Source organism: Bos indicus, chromosome 17 (assembly GCF_029378745.1).
Source record: "Bos indicus isolate NIAB-ARS_2022 breed Sahiwal x Tharparkar chromosome 17, NIAB-ARS_B.indTharparkar_mat_pri_1.0, whole genome shotgun sequence".
NCBI lineage: Eukaryota > Metazoa > Chordata > Mammalia > Artiodactyla > Bovidae > Bos > Bos indicus.
Genome location: NC_091776.1, coordinates 16,871,106 through 16,885,201, shown reverse-complemented (window position 1 = coordinate 16,885,201; position 14,096 = coordinate 16,871,106). Strand labels below are relative to the sequence as shown.

Genomic DNA, 14,096 nt, shown 5'->3' with positions numbered 1-14,096 from the left:
CGCTGCTATGTCACATCTCCAGAACTTTTCTGAGAAATTTGGAAGAAGACAAAAAATATGACCAATCTAATGAGACTATTGAAAGTGAAAGTGAAGTAGCTCAGTTGTATCCTCTTTGCGACCCCACGGACCATAGCTCACCAGGCTCCTCCGCCCATGGGACTTTCCAGGCAAGAGTACTGGAGTGGGGTGCCATTTCCTTCTCCAGGGGATCTTCCCAACCCAGGGACCGAATCCAGGTCTCCTGCATTGTAGGCAGACGCTTTTACCGTCTGAGCCACCAGGGGAGTCCCAGTGAGACTATTAGACCTGCAGTTTTCTCTGAAGGAAATGAACAGTTCAAGGTTTGGAATTTCCAAATTACTTTGAGGAATGGAAACTCTGTACCACTGAACAACACGAGAACATGGATTCTGTTCTGTGAGCAATAATAAGTCTCTGCAAGTTTCTGAGAGAGACTCCTGCATTTGGGAACATAACCTGTAAGTAATGCTAACGGTGTGTTAGAGCCGCAGTCCCCAGCCTTTTTGGCATGAGGGACAGTTTTCGTGGAAGACAATTTTTCCACGAATCCAGAGTAGGGGGCTGGTTTGGGGATGATTCAAGGGCATTACACTTACTGTGCACTTTATTTCTATTATTATGACATCAGTTCTACCTCAGATCATCAGGTATTAGATCCCGGAGATCATTGGTTTCATGAAGGGAAAACCATGAGGTGGTTAGTGAATTTCTATGGTGAACTGGCCACATTTTATATTCCTATTTTGTTATGGAAAGTCCTAAGCGCAACATTTTTGTTAGAATTGTTGATGCACAAATTTATCTGAAAAGTATTGATAATGCTTACTCATGTCACATTTAATTTTTTTAAAAAAAGAAATTATTCAAAACAATATCCTAATACCAAACAGCACAGCACAAGATAAACGTATTCTTCATTATATCTTACTTAAAAGGCCCTCAGTGCAAAAGTACTACAGGTCACGGACAGCTGGTCTGAATGTATTTCTAACGATCACTCCACCAGCCTGAGTCCCAGCCTTTCCCCCTCCCCCATGGTCTTGGCCCTGACCCATTATTTAGCACAGATGCATCAGCATTTCATTTATTTCCTGCATGCAGTTCTTTAATATGACATAAGAAGAAATGCATATAGTGGTGGTTGTAGATGGAAATTATAGACTGGCTGGTTGTCCTTATTTACTCTAATGGAAACAGTATTCTGTATTTTTCTAAAGTGACACTCCATTAAAGGTTTTTTGTTTCCTTTTTTCTTTTTTTGTTTTTTTTTTTTTTAGTAAGCAAGATCACTTCTATCATTATCCTCCTACTAAATCACCATTTAGCTTTTTAGAAAGCATAAAAGCTAGTGACCATAAATGTACTGCATATCCCTCAAACAGCCAATGTAAATTAAACTACCCTACTTTAAGTCAATACTTAATCACTTATAAAGACTAAGAGACCAATGAAGAATGTTTACAGGGAAAACTTTAATGTGAGAATAAGCTAATAATAACAAGGGAAATCAATTTCTTTAGGAGAAATTTGGAAGAAGACAAAAAAAAAAAAAAAACCCAGAAATAATTTGATGAGACTATTAGACCTGCATTTTCCTCTGAAGGAAATGAAACAGTTTAAGGTTTGGAATTTCCAAATTACTTTGAGAGCGTTTGGTCCCAGTTTTGCCCCAAAATAATATAATTTATTTTCTTTTCTCATCATATAAACAGAAGCCTGAACCATTTTTGCAATAAACTGTTAGATCAAAAATGCATTTTTCCCAAGATAGAAAGTTAAGGAGTTCAACGACAAGGACTAAATTGCTTCCAGCTGTAAAAGTTGATTTCATTTTTCCTGGGAAAGATGGTATTAGCCGAAGCCAATCTCATTTGTATAACGTTTAAGAAAGGACACATTAATGGAAGATTAACCATGTGAATGCTAGTGGGCCCCATGTACGCAGTCTTAAAAAAAAATTTTAAGTTCCCACCTTAGATATACCTATTTAGAGGAACTGATCTTTGAAAACAGCCAACATGAAAACAAGCATATATACTAACAATCTGAAATATATATTTTGCTAAGTGAAAGTACTTATAGTTTATAGAATTTAAATTATACTTGTAGCACAAGCAGAGAAAGGGCACTCAACTTTGGAGCCCCATCCTTAGAAATCTGGGACGTCAGGCTAGTCCTTATGGAGATTCAGGAAAAAAGAATGCTTGACTGCTTCTCAGGTCCCAGAATAAAGCCCCCAAAGAGGTGGAGGTGAAGACCTCTCTCCATTCTGGGACACACACTGGAGACAGCTGGCGGGGCATGCTGAACTTTGGGATATTCCTTAGAACAAGACCTTTGGTGGTACCACTTCAGTATCTTCCAACCTGTTCAGAGGACTCAGTCCAAGAAATCAAAAAAGAAGGCTGGAAAGTCCACAGAGCTGGCAGCTTCTTTTTGTGCTCAGGTCTGAATATTTGTGTTTCCCCCAAAACTCACACCTTGGAATACTAATGCCCAGTGTGACAGTTAGGAGGCGGGGCCTTTGGGAGGGGTAGAATACAACCCTCTCTTGTATTCGACTAGAGACCCACGGAGCTCCCCAGCCCCTTCTACCAACTGAGGATACAAGACGTCAGTGCCCCCTTCCAGCCATGCTGGCACCCTGATCTAGGACGTCCAGCCTGTGAGAACTGAATTTCTATCGTTTATCATTTACCCAGCCTGCGGTATTTTGTTATAGCAGCCCCAGTGCCTTGACATTTGGGGACCTAACAATAGCTTTAAAAGGAAAATCTTCCCGTTTGATGACTGCAGGAGCAGAAAAATGACTTAAAACAGCAGGAGATGGTAAGAGGCGTGTAGAGAAGCAGAGACAACGGCCCATGAAAGCAGAAAGAATAAGCGGGAGTGGAGGTCACCTTTACTCATTATAGGCTGAGGGTCTCAGATGAGACACCCCCAAAACAGAGAAACACAGAGGCCAAAGCAAGGCTCTGGGGGAGAAGGGAGGAGGCTCTGGGAGGTGATTTGAAGCTCCATGTGGATGACAGATGAGGGTTCATGATGTTGAGGCCCCATAATTGAGGCCCCACCCAAGATGCTGTCTACCTTTGGGAAGGATGCAAAAGCCCAAGGGGCATCCGTATGGTACCGGGAGTCGGGGGACAAAATGTGGGAGTAATGTTTACAGAAAACAACTCAGAAGCACCTGGGAAAACTCACTGTACTTCTCCAGCTTATGGTTTGGGAATCGGTATCGATGGAAGACGTCCCTCCAGAGTTTGTTTAGTGAAAAGTAGGTGAAATCCAAACAGGGAGCACCACATTCTAGACAATGGTATGGAGCAAGAGAGGGAGAGGATAAGGTGGCTCAGCGGTAAAGAATCTGGCTGCCAATGCAAGAGACACGGCTTTGATCCCTGGGTCGGGAAGATCCCCTGGGGAAGGAAATGGCAACCCACTCCAATATTCTTGCCTGTGAAATCCCACAGACAGAGGAGCTTGGCGGGCTACAGTCCACAGGGTCGTGGAAAGTCAGACATGACTGAGCGTGCATGCATGCACTCATATGGAGCAAGAGATAACTTGAGACCAGTTTAACCGGTTAAAGTTAGTGAGTAATTTGCTCAGCAGGGGAGAAAGGGAGAGTAAGTGCAAATCAAGAACAGAGGAATAGCACAGACGAACTGCACGCAAAAATAATCAAACCCACGATACAAAAAATTATTGTTGTTTAGTCACTAAGTCATGTCCGACTCTTTCTGACCCTATGGTCTGAGGCCCACCAGGCTCCTCTGTCCATGGGATTTCCCAGGCAAGAATACTGGAGCTGGTTGCCATTTCCCTTCCCCAGGGGATCATCTCATCCCAAGGATCAAGCCCGAGTCTCTTGTGTCTCCTGCACTGCAGGTGGATTCTTTACCAATAAGCCATCAGGGAAACCCCACAAAAAAATCATACTTCTCACATAAATATAGAGCTGCACCTGGCCTATAGTCCCCCAGATACCAAGATTCTGTAAAATACAATCTGAAGCCTCTGACTAGGAGAATAATTTTTCAAATATATTTCTTTTGTGGGCTGTTTTAACATAAAGAAAGTTCCATGGATTACTTTTGCTTGCCACTGGGAAGAAAAATGAAGAAAAAGAAAACTACCATAGAATGAATGGAAGATGCCAATAAGATGATATTTGCTTTATATCAACTATAATGCAAGAAAACAGAAAAGAACTGAACAAAGTTTTCAGATGTCCATTATGTAGAGGAATATTGTAAGTAATATTTAACATTAAGTCTTGGACCATCTGCAAACACCACCATGAACTATGACTCAAGAAGCAACTCTGATAAGTGCATTTCATTCTTGGGAATGACAGGCCCCCACAGATAAGACCTAATTTATTTTCAAAGAATGTTTCATGAAGGTATATCTTGATAACTAAAAAATTATGTACATAATTATAGGTCTCAATGGGGCTCATACGAGAAAGAATCTACTTTCTCTCTGAAAAGTTAGTGATTCAAGAATATGAAATCATCAGTAAAAATTAAACAGGTATTTATTGGTCATGTTCTGGCAGCTGACATTTTCAGCTTACCTACCTATAATAAAATGAGGAGGAAAATCAATAAAACCCAACAACTCCTAGTGAATCAGAGAAATTCAATTTACTTAATAGCATCCTGAAGGAATCACTGTGCATCAGGAGGCTATTAGTCTTATTGCATAAAATGTGAGCCTCATTCTACCTAAAGAATTAAATTGCTCAAGACAAAATTTTAAATCAATCAGATTAAATAAAGGCCAATTCAACACTTCCAGGTCTCTCAACTTTGACATCAAATACCCACGACATTATTATGAAAGAACAAACTATTTCAAAGTTCTGAGGCATTTCAAAAAATGGATACTTTCTCAAAGTTCAGCTAGTTTCATTTGAGTTGGTTTTCTTTCCTTGAGGCTCTTTCTATGCAAGAATGAGATGAGTCTGAAAAAATGCAATTTGGCTCCATGACTACACTCTTGATTTTTCACTATGTGAGTGAGTGAGTGATAGTCGCTCAGTTGTGTCCAACTCTTTGTGATCCCATGGACTGTAGCCTGCTGGGCTCCTCTGTCCATGGAATCCTCCAGGCAAGAATACTGGAGTGAGCTGCCATTTCCTTTACTATGTACAAAGCAAACAGATCCTAAAAGCTCTAGGATGACAAAAGATACCAGCAATTGCTACCAGTATGAAACAGAAAATTGAATACCGGAATATATAAACTGAAAAATAAAAATCAGAAGTAATTAGCAATTTCTGTTGAAGGTGAAAGTGAAGTCACTTGGTCGTGTCTGACTCTTTGTGACCCCATGGACTGTAGCCTATGAGGCTCCTCCGTCCATGGGATTTTCCAGGCAAGAGTGCTGGAGTGAATCGCCATTTCCTTCTCCAGGGGATCTTCCCGAATCAGGAATCGAACCCGGGTCTCCCACATTGCGGGCAGTGATCCCTATTTCCTGTACAGATGTTCAACTTGCATTTTGAATGCAATATGCATTCAACTTGTATTCATATATTCATTCTCTTCCCCTCCATCCCAACTCCCTCCCTCTATGTGTGCTGGGGGTGATGGGGCTGGTAGTGTCTGTCCTTTCTTCCTTATATCCTCAACAAAAAGCACACGCAGAGAGAATCAGGGAAGGTTCTGAAGTCCTTGAAGTCTGTCCTCAGCATCCTCTTCCAGGTAAACTGAGAGGAGCAGTAAATATTCCAGGAAAGACTTTGGTAGAATTGTATGACAATCTTTTCTCAGACTGAAAATGTGCTTGCTCTGACTTTTTATTGGAAATATAGTCTGAGTACTGGTATGTAAAAAAAACAAAAAAATTCAAATCTAGTTTCTCTGTGGGCAGTGAGCCTGCAAATAAATAACAAGAGACTCATTTGGAAAGGAAAACTAGAAATCTTCCTAAGAGCTAGGGAGGTAATTAGCGAAGGAGAGAGTGGGATTTTAAGACACACAAAACTTGGTGTGTCTGTGAAAAACAGGGGTAAGCCACCTGTAGAACTGACTTCTGAACCTGTCTCATAAATGTTAGATGCCAGTCTATACCTAAATGACAGCAAAGAAGAGTTTCTAGAAGTTTACTGCTACTAATAATATGACAATGGGTCACTTTTTTAATGCAAAAATTCATCAAGTATTCATTTCTGCTACAAACAGCTGAACAAAAACATCTGTTCCGAAACGCTCAGTAATGCTAGAAGGAGGAAGCCTGATTCTAGGCATTCCTGGTCAAACTCACATGATACTTGAGGTTTAACATCTTGTCTACAGAAGTTCTATGTAAGGAGACTAACCATATGTAAATGCTTTCTTCCTACCAATACATTCTTGGCATCTGACTCCAGGTTTGGACATCTGATCTTGTACTGTTAACCAGATTAGCCATGGGTGAGCATGCAGAATTAACTTATTTTAGGAGGGTAGAAAATTGGAGGTTAGCATAAAGGGAAGGGAAGCCACTTTGATAGGTTTGGGTGTAAGGTCAGTGTTTGGGTGGCTCAATTAACAGCCAGTTTCTGACTCCAAGGAACACAATGGTTTAATTGTAATCATTCCTTTCTGTACTATGGAAGAAAGTCAAAGAGGTCATCCTGCAAGTGGAAGTATATGCAGAAGTAAAAATACTACTCAGGATTCATGGACCACAACCTTGATTTCAGGCCCCTAAAATAATCTCCCCACCCTCAACACACATACAACAGCATTAAGGTTACCTGGAAGGATCAGCGTGTGTGTATGCATGCTCAGTCGCTTCGGTCGTGTTCGACTCTTTGCGATCCCATGGACTGTAGCATGCTAGGCTCCTCCATCAATGGGATTTCCCAGGCAAGAATAATGAAATGGATAGCCTATCCCCCCTCCACGGGATCTTCCCGCCCCAAAGATCGAACTCACGTTTCCTGCATTGGCAGATGGCTTCTTTACCACTGAGCTACCTGGGAATCCCTCTGGAAGGATCAGGGAGACTCCAAAACAACCAACATCTAAGAAGCACCGAGGTTATTTACATTATCTTATTGAAATCTCAGAATATCCTTGTGGGGTATGTAGTGGGTTTGAAGTCAATATATTCTATTGATATCTATCAACATTTCCTTCTCTTCTTTATGCAAATTAAACATACATATGCAAAGTAACACTGCTACTGCTGCTGCTGCTGCTGCTAAGTTGCTTCAGTCGTGTCTGACTCTGTGCGACCCTATAGATGGCAGCCCACCAGGCTCCGCCATCCCTGGGACTCTCCAGGCAAGAACACTATATTTTTAAAAGATGCATGCATGATTAAGGTGACAGATCAAACACATCATCAGATCAGATTAGATCAGTCGCTCAGTCGTGTCCGACTCTTTGCGACCCCATGAATCGCACATGCCAGGCCTCCCTGTCCATCACCAACTCCCAGAGTTCACTCAGACTCACGTCCATCGAGTCAGTGATGCCATCCAGCCATCTCATCCTCTGGCGTCCCCTTCTCCTCTTGCCTCCAATCCCTCCCAGCATCAGAGTCTTTTCCAATGAGTCAACTCTTCTCATGAGGTGGCCAAAGTACTGGACTTTCAGCTTTAGCATCATTCCTTCCAAAGAAATCCCAGGGCTGATCTCCTTCAGAATGGACTGGTTGGATCTCCTTGCAGTCCAAGGGACTCTCAAGAGTCATCTCCAACACCACAGTTCAAAAGCATCAATTCTTTGGTGCTCAGCCTTCTTCACAGTCCAACTCTCACATCCATACATGACCACTGGAAAAACCATAGCCTTGACTAGATGAACCTTTGTTGGCAAAGTAATGTCTCTGCTTTTGAATATGTTATCTAGGTTGGTCATAACTTTCCTTCCAAGGAGTAAGCATCTTAGAGGATGGCTTTTGGAAGGGGGAAGGAGTGCATATAATATATGTTAGCAAAATGCTTTATTAATGATTATGAAGTCCACCCCAATAGAATCCCCATTTTATAGAAAAGAGAACTGGCAGCTTTGAGAGGTTGAGAAACTTGTACAAAAGCATTTGGCTAAAAAGTGTTGATTCCAGTAATGCAAGCCATGTCCTGACTCACTATGCTTTACTGAAACTCCCAACACTGATGTACTGGACTAGAATACGCTTTTAAATCAAAACAGGAGATTTCACAGAAGCATCTTGTTAAACGGAAAGTCACAACAGCCCTTTCACTCTCCAATGTGTGTGTGCCAGAGAAACTGGATAAGCACTGCCAAAATAATTATCTTCAATACAACAAACCCTAAATTAAGCTCAGTGAACCCTTATTAGGGCCTGACTCCATTTAAAATATTCTGCTTTGTATCTTGGGCTCTAAACATTTATGTCAATGATGTGCCTGATTTCAAGCAATTATGCTGATACAGTAACCTATGAAGTGTAGGGATCTATTTTTATTTACACACATATCCTGATCAATTATTATTATAATCATTTTTAGATAAATAATATCACTAAAGGGTTCTCTTAGTCCTCAAGTATAAATATCTATACAATACATTTTATTGGAGAAGGCAATGGCACCCCACTCCAGTACTCTTGCCTGGAAAATCCCATGGACAGACGAGCCTGGTAGGCTGCAGTCCATGGGGTTGTGAAGAGTCAGACACGACTGAGTGACTTCACTTTCACTTTTCACTTTCATGCACTGGAGAAGGAAATGGCAACCCACTCCAGTGTTCTTGCCTGGAGAATCCCAGGGACAGGGGAGCCTGGTGGGCTGCCATCTATGGGGTTGCACAGAGTCATTCAGATACACCATATTTCTTGGTCAAGGTCTCTACATGGAAGGTTGAGTTGAAATAAATTACAAAGGGAAAGGGAAAATGGTTTAACAGGAAAGCCAAAGAGAAGGGTTAGGAGATACAGGAGATGGGATAGAAATGGGAACATCTTAAAATTACAGAAATGCTGGAATTAATTAAGATCCTAAGATGGGATTCAGTACAACAGGCAAAAGGTTGTCAAGTATCAACTTGGTCTGATTGATAGTTGATAACGTTTTCTCTCTCTCATAACTTTGGATGGCTGGAGGAGCTATTTTTCTACAAAGCTTTCAAACGTTGTTTCCTACCTGAACAGATACCAACACTCCTCTTTAAATAGAAAGCATTCTTTTCTGTTACTCACATTCATGACTGGACTAGAGTCTATTCTTTGGTTGCCAAAGCTTGGACCATTTATATAAACTTGTTATTGAAGCATTCTAGGAAATACACAACCACAAGTCTGGGAGGAAGCTGCAGAGTAGACTTTGCTTTCACAAAACTGTAATTTACTGACACCCACCAGGGCCAAAATTGAAGTTCACACTTGATGAGTCACTGGTTCCGTATCTCTGGAAGCATGGTGTATGAAGAATTCTTTTTAAACTGCGTCCTCGGCTTCCGAACATCTGTGTTGCTCTGTTCCCATGACCATTTTTATTTTGTTTTTTTTGCCAGCTGAAGATTAATCCAAATCAAAAGGCAATTCATCATGCTCAGTTTTCTCCACGCTTCGTCCACTGGTAAGGGAATTACTGCCAGACAGTACAGTCTTGTGGCCTCATAATTCGTGGGTCTAAGGTAAGAGGAGGTATGTTTGTTATTCCTTATAAACAGATATAAGGATGTAAGGAGATATCTTTTTTGTTTCACCTGGTTTGCAGTACATTTTTGGATCTTATCGTTTTGTTTGCCTTTTAAATCCTAACTTTTCCTAGTCACCAATTTTTAAAAATCACCCCTCTCCCCTGCAGAATTAAAAGAAAACACACACAAAAAAACACTCAAACATAGTCCAGTCCAGATCTTTCCAGGCTCATGGGAGCACAGGGTATGTGTGTTTCCCTGCTTTAATATTTCACAGCTTGCCTAAATCTGAAAAAAGTTGAAGAAACATGCGTGGGGGGTTGGTTTTTTAAAGTTGCTAGTTTGACCTATGTCAAAACATACACGACAGTACTCTGAACACGTCATATGCCTTCAACCTTCCCTGCAGAAGGAATTTTGACCTCTTTCTATACCCCCACAGTTCTCCACTGTCAACTGGGGTTTTATTTGTAGCAGAGAAAGGCAGAGGTTGGTCCCGATCCAGGATTTGGGCTTGGAAACTCTGAGCACATTCCCAGAACTGATCAAAGACAGATGCACACAAAGTGGGTGACTCATGGGATACATTTTTCATTGTAAATAAATAATCTCAAGTAATATATCAATGGATATTGGTTATAAATCATTTTACCTTGGAAAAAAAACAGAAAATGGAGCCGAATAAAGATTTTTTTTATTTGTCCAACTGCTCCCCTAAACACATAGGAAATTCTGTCAAAGGATGCTAAAGTGGATACCAGAAACTTCTTTATACTTTTGACTTTGTTCTTGGATTCCATGCGGAAGAGTACCTTCTAGGGATCACAGTTAGAGACACCTAAGGCTATAGACTGACTGACTCTGAAAAGGGCCTCATCAATTTTTGTTTAGTATGGGTATTCTGACTCTTTCCATCCCTCCTTCTGTTAAAACTGTATCTTGTTTTTCATCAATAAATTTAATGTGTCATATATTTCTACAGGATGTCACTTTTGCTCTTTTCACTCAAAGACGGTCAAAGCTGTCACTTGTAATGCAGAATTACCCAGGAAGCCTCCTACCAGTGATAGAGCAATAATCCAGGAGGGAAACAAATAGAACAATGAGAGGATGATGGATGATGCCTGAGAAACACATGGTATCACAGAGAAGACCAGGGAAAGCTCAAACCCAGAAGCGTTGTGACCCACTTTCTGCAGGCTCTTCAAAGACCAAGACTAACTCTGCTCCTTACGTTCACTTTCATGGGCACGTTCATCCATGTCATGTAAAGCCACATCTTATACTCCCTGGAAAACCAAGGCTTGAATGGAACCAGTGAGATACAGCTTGCTATAACATACCATCACTTGGCTGAGAATGTGTGGAGAAGTGACAGGGTAATTCAGAGCAGTTGCTGCATAGTGAGCTAAAAGAAGCTTCTGGAAATACAGTGAAGTGCAAGGTCTCCTTTCAGCTATGTTTTGATGGAATGTTACATATATTTCATATTCATAGGCCACCAGTGAACAGAGCCCATAAGACCCATCTTGGCATGCAGCCATCTAGGACGGGTCAGTACGGTGTGTAAGTGACAAAGAGCTGGCTGCTGTAATTTTGTGAGAATGAAGAAGAAAGCATGTTTACTACATATGGCTTTTGTGGAAGCTGCCTAGCTATAGCAAGATGACAGGGATCAACATAATCCTTCTTTCATTTCTCACTTTCTCTACTGGTAAAATCTAAAAACCAGGGTAGAAGTAACAGCCTTTCAAAATAAAAGCAGCAGGGAGGCATGATATTCAGCCACAGTCAGGACCTGGCCAGTGGCTCATGGTTGGCACCTATTTTGAGAGACAGGTATTACAGAATACTGTCAATATCAGCTGTCCCTCAAGTAAGGGATGACAAAACCTTAGAAGTATGAAGCAAAGGGGAGAATAAGGAGATAGATGGGGAAACAGTGGAAACAGTGTCAGACTTTATTTTTCTGGGCTCCAAAATCACTGCAGATGGTGACTGCAGCCATGAAATTAAAAGACACTTACTCCTTGGAAGGAAAGTTATGACCAACCTAGATAGCATATTCAAAAGCAGAGACATTACTTTGCCAACAAAGGTCCATCTAGTCAAGGCTATGGTTTTTCCTGTGGTCATGTATGGATGTGAGAGTTGGACTGTGAAGAAGGCTGAGCACCAAAGAATTGATGCTTTTGAACTGTGGTGTTGGAGAAGACTCTTGAGAGTCCCTTGGACTGCAAGGAGATCCAACCAGTCCATTCTGAAGGAGATCAGCCCTGGGATTTCTTTGGAAGGAATGATGCTAAAGCTGAAAGTCCAGTACTTTGGCCACCTCATGCGAAGAGTTGACTCATTGGAAAAGACTCTGATGCTGGGAGGGATTGGGGGCAAGAGGAGAAGGGGACGCCAGAGGATGAGATGGCTGGATGGCATCACTGACTCGATAGACGTGAGTCTGAGTGAACTCTGGGAGTTGGTGATGGACAGGGAGGCCTGGCGTGCTGCGATTCATGGGGTCGCAAAGAGTAGGACACAACTGAGCGACTGATCTGATCTGATCTGATCTGAGGTGCTTCAAGGGTTTATACTTTGCTAACAGTCAAAGAGAAATTATAGTCTATTATTAAGTACTAGAGATAGCAATTGAAAAGTGTAGCCAACACAATCAAGGATAAGGACATTAGTCTAAAAAAAATCTTAAGAAACAGATCTAGAGGACATAACAAGTGGCACACTCAAGAGGAAAATGGTAAAAATAAGAGCTTTTAGGACAACAGAATTAAGGGGAAAATGGAATGGAAGAGGGGGAAAAGGTTACAACAAACTATAAGAAGTAAAGGGTTAATTTCTAGTAAAATTAAAAAATGTTTAATGTTTTTATAAATATTAAGAAATTAAAAAATATTTTTAAATAAGACCACCAGTAAAACCCCAATGAATAAGTGGGTAAGCAATTCAAAAATTTAATGAAAGACGAAATACAGAAGGTAGGAAAAAAAACCCACAAAGTCATTGCTAATGATTAAAGAAATATAAAGGGAAGTATACCAGCAAATAGTCCAGCAAAACATTTTTTAATTAAAAAAAAAAATACTCTTCAGGGTTAGAGTGGAGAAAATAAACTCATTCATTGCTAATGACATTACAAATACCACCTATCTGGAGAAATATTTGCCCATGAGAAGACAATAAATATGTTCAGTGACTGCCCTGTTGTAAATTAATCTATGGTTATAATTTTAAAAAAGTGTATGACAATAAAAACTAACAGAAACAACTCCAGTGCCCATTAATGGGGAGAAGCCATGTACCTTAGAGGGCAATTAATACAACTGAATATGATGCTGTCAGTAGAAGGATAAATATGATTTTTAAAAATGTGGAAATTTACTAAATCGTTAGAAGTGGAAATATATATGCAACATACACATATAGTTATCCATACAATACTGAAGTTGTATAGAAATTACTTAAACTTTCTTTCCCTTTCTGTTTTTGTGAGATATAATTAACATATAGCACTGTATAAGTTTCAGGTGTACAGCATTATGATTTGACTTACATACATCATGAAATAAATAAATTCAGTGAACATCAATCATCTCATATAGATACAAAATAAAAGTAAAATGAAAAAAAATTTGTCATGATAAGAACTCTTAGGATTTACTCTCTTAACAACTTTTATACATAACATACAGCAACACAAATTATGTTTATCACATATCACATTTACAGTTTATCACACTGTACATTATAACACTGATTTAACTTTCAACTGGAAGTTTGTACCGTGTGACTGTCTTCATCCAATCCTTCCTCCTACCACCTCCCACCTTGGGTAACCACAAATATGATCTCTTTTTCTATGAATTTGTTTATTTTTGAACTACAATTGGCCTACAACACTGTCTTAGCTCCTGGGGCACAATATAGTGATTTGGTATTTCTATACATTACAAACGGAGAAGGCAACGGCACCCCACTCCAGTACTCTTGCCTGGAAAATCCCATGGACGGAGGAGCCTTGTGGGCTCCAGTCCATGGCGTCGCTAAGAGTCGGACACGACTGAGCGACTTCACTTTCACTTTCCACTTTCATGCATTGGAGAAGGAAATGGCAACCCACTCCAGTGTTCTTGCCTGGAGAATCCTAGGGACGGGGGAGCCTGGTGGGCTGCCGTCTATGGGGTCGCACAGAGTCGGACACGACCGAGGCAACTCAGCAGCAGCAGCAGCTGCAACCTGGCCAGCAAATGATCACCACAATAAGTCTAGTTACTATTGGTCATCATACAAAGATGTTACATTATTACTGACTGTACTCCTTACACTGTACATTTCATACCCATGACTATTCTATAACTGGAAGCTTGCACCTCTTAATCTCCTTCATCTATTTTCTTATATCCTGTCCCTCTCTTCCCTCGAGGAACTACTTATTTATTCTCTGCATCTATGACT

At 40.7% G+C, this 14,096-nt stretch overlaps 2 protein-coding genes across 6 annotated transcripts in view; both read right to left on the bottom strand.

Annotated features, from left to right (window-relative positions):
• The window catches only part of RNF150 (ring finger protein 150), a 281,991-nt gene that overhangs the window by 174,311 nt on the left and 93,584 nt on the right, over positions 1-14,096 (bottom strand). The window lies entirely within an intron of this gene.
• Positions 1-14,096, bottom strand: part of LOC109576742 (UPF3B regulator of nonsense mediated mRNA decay) — a gene marked incomplete at its 5' end in the record, with an annotated part of 62,242 nt that overhangs the window by 32,183 nt on the left and 15,963 nt on the right. The window contains 1 exon segment of the mRNA XM_070769080.1: positions 1-14,096. This exon segment is cut by the window's left edge and continues 32,183 nt beyond it; it is cut by the window's right edge and continues 14,893 nt beyond it.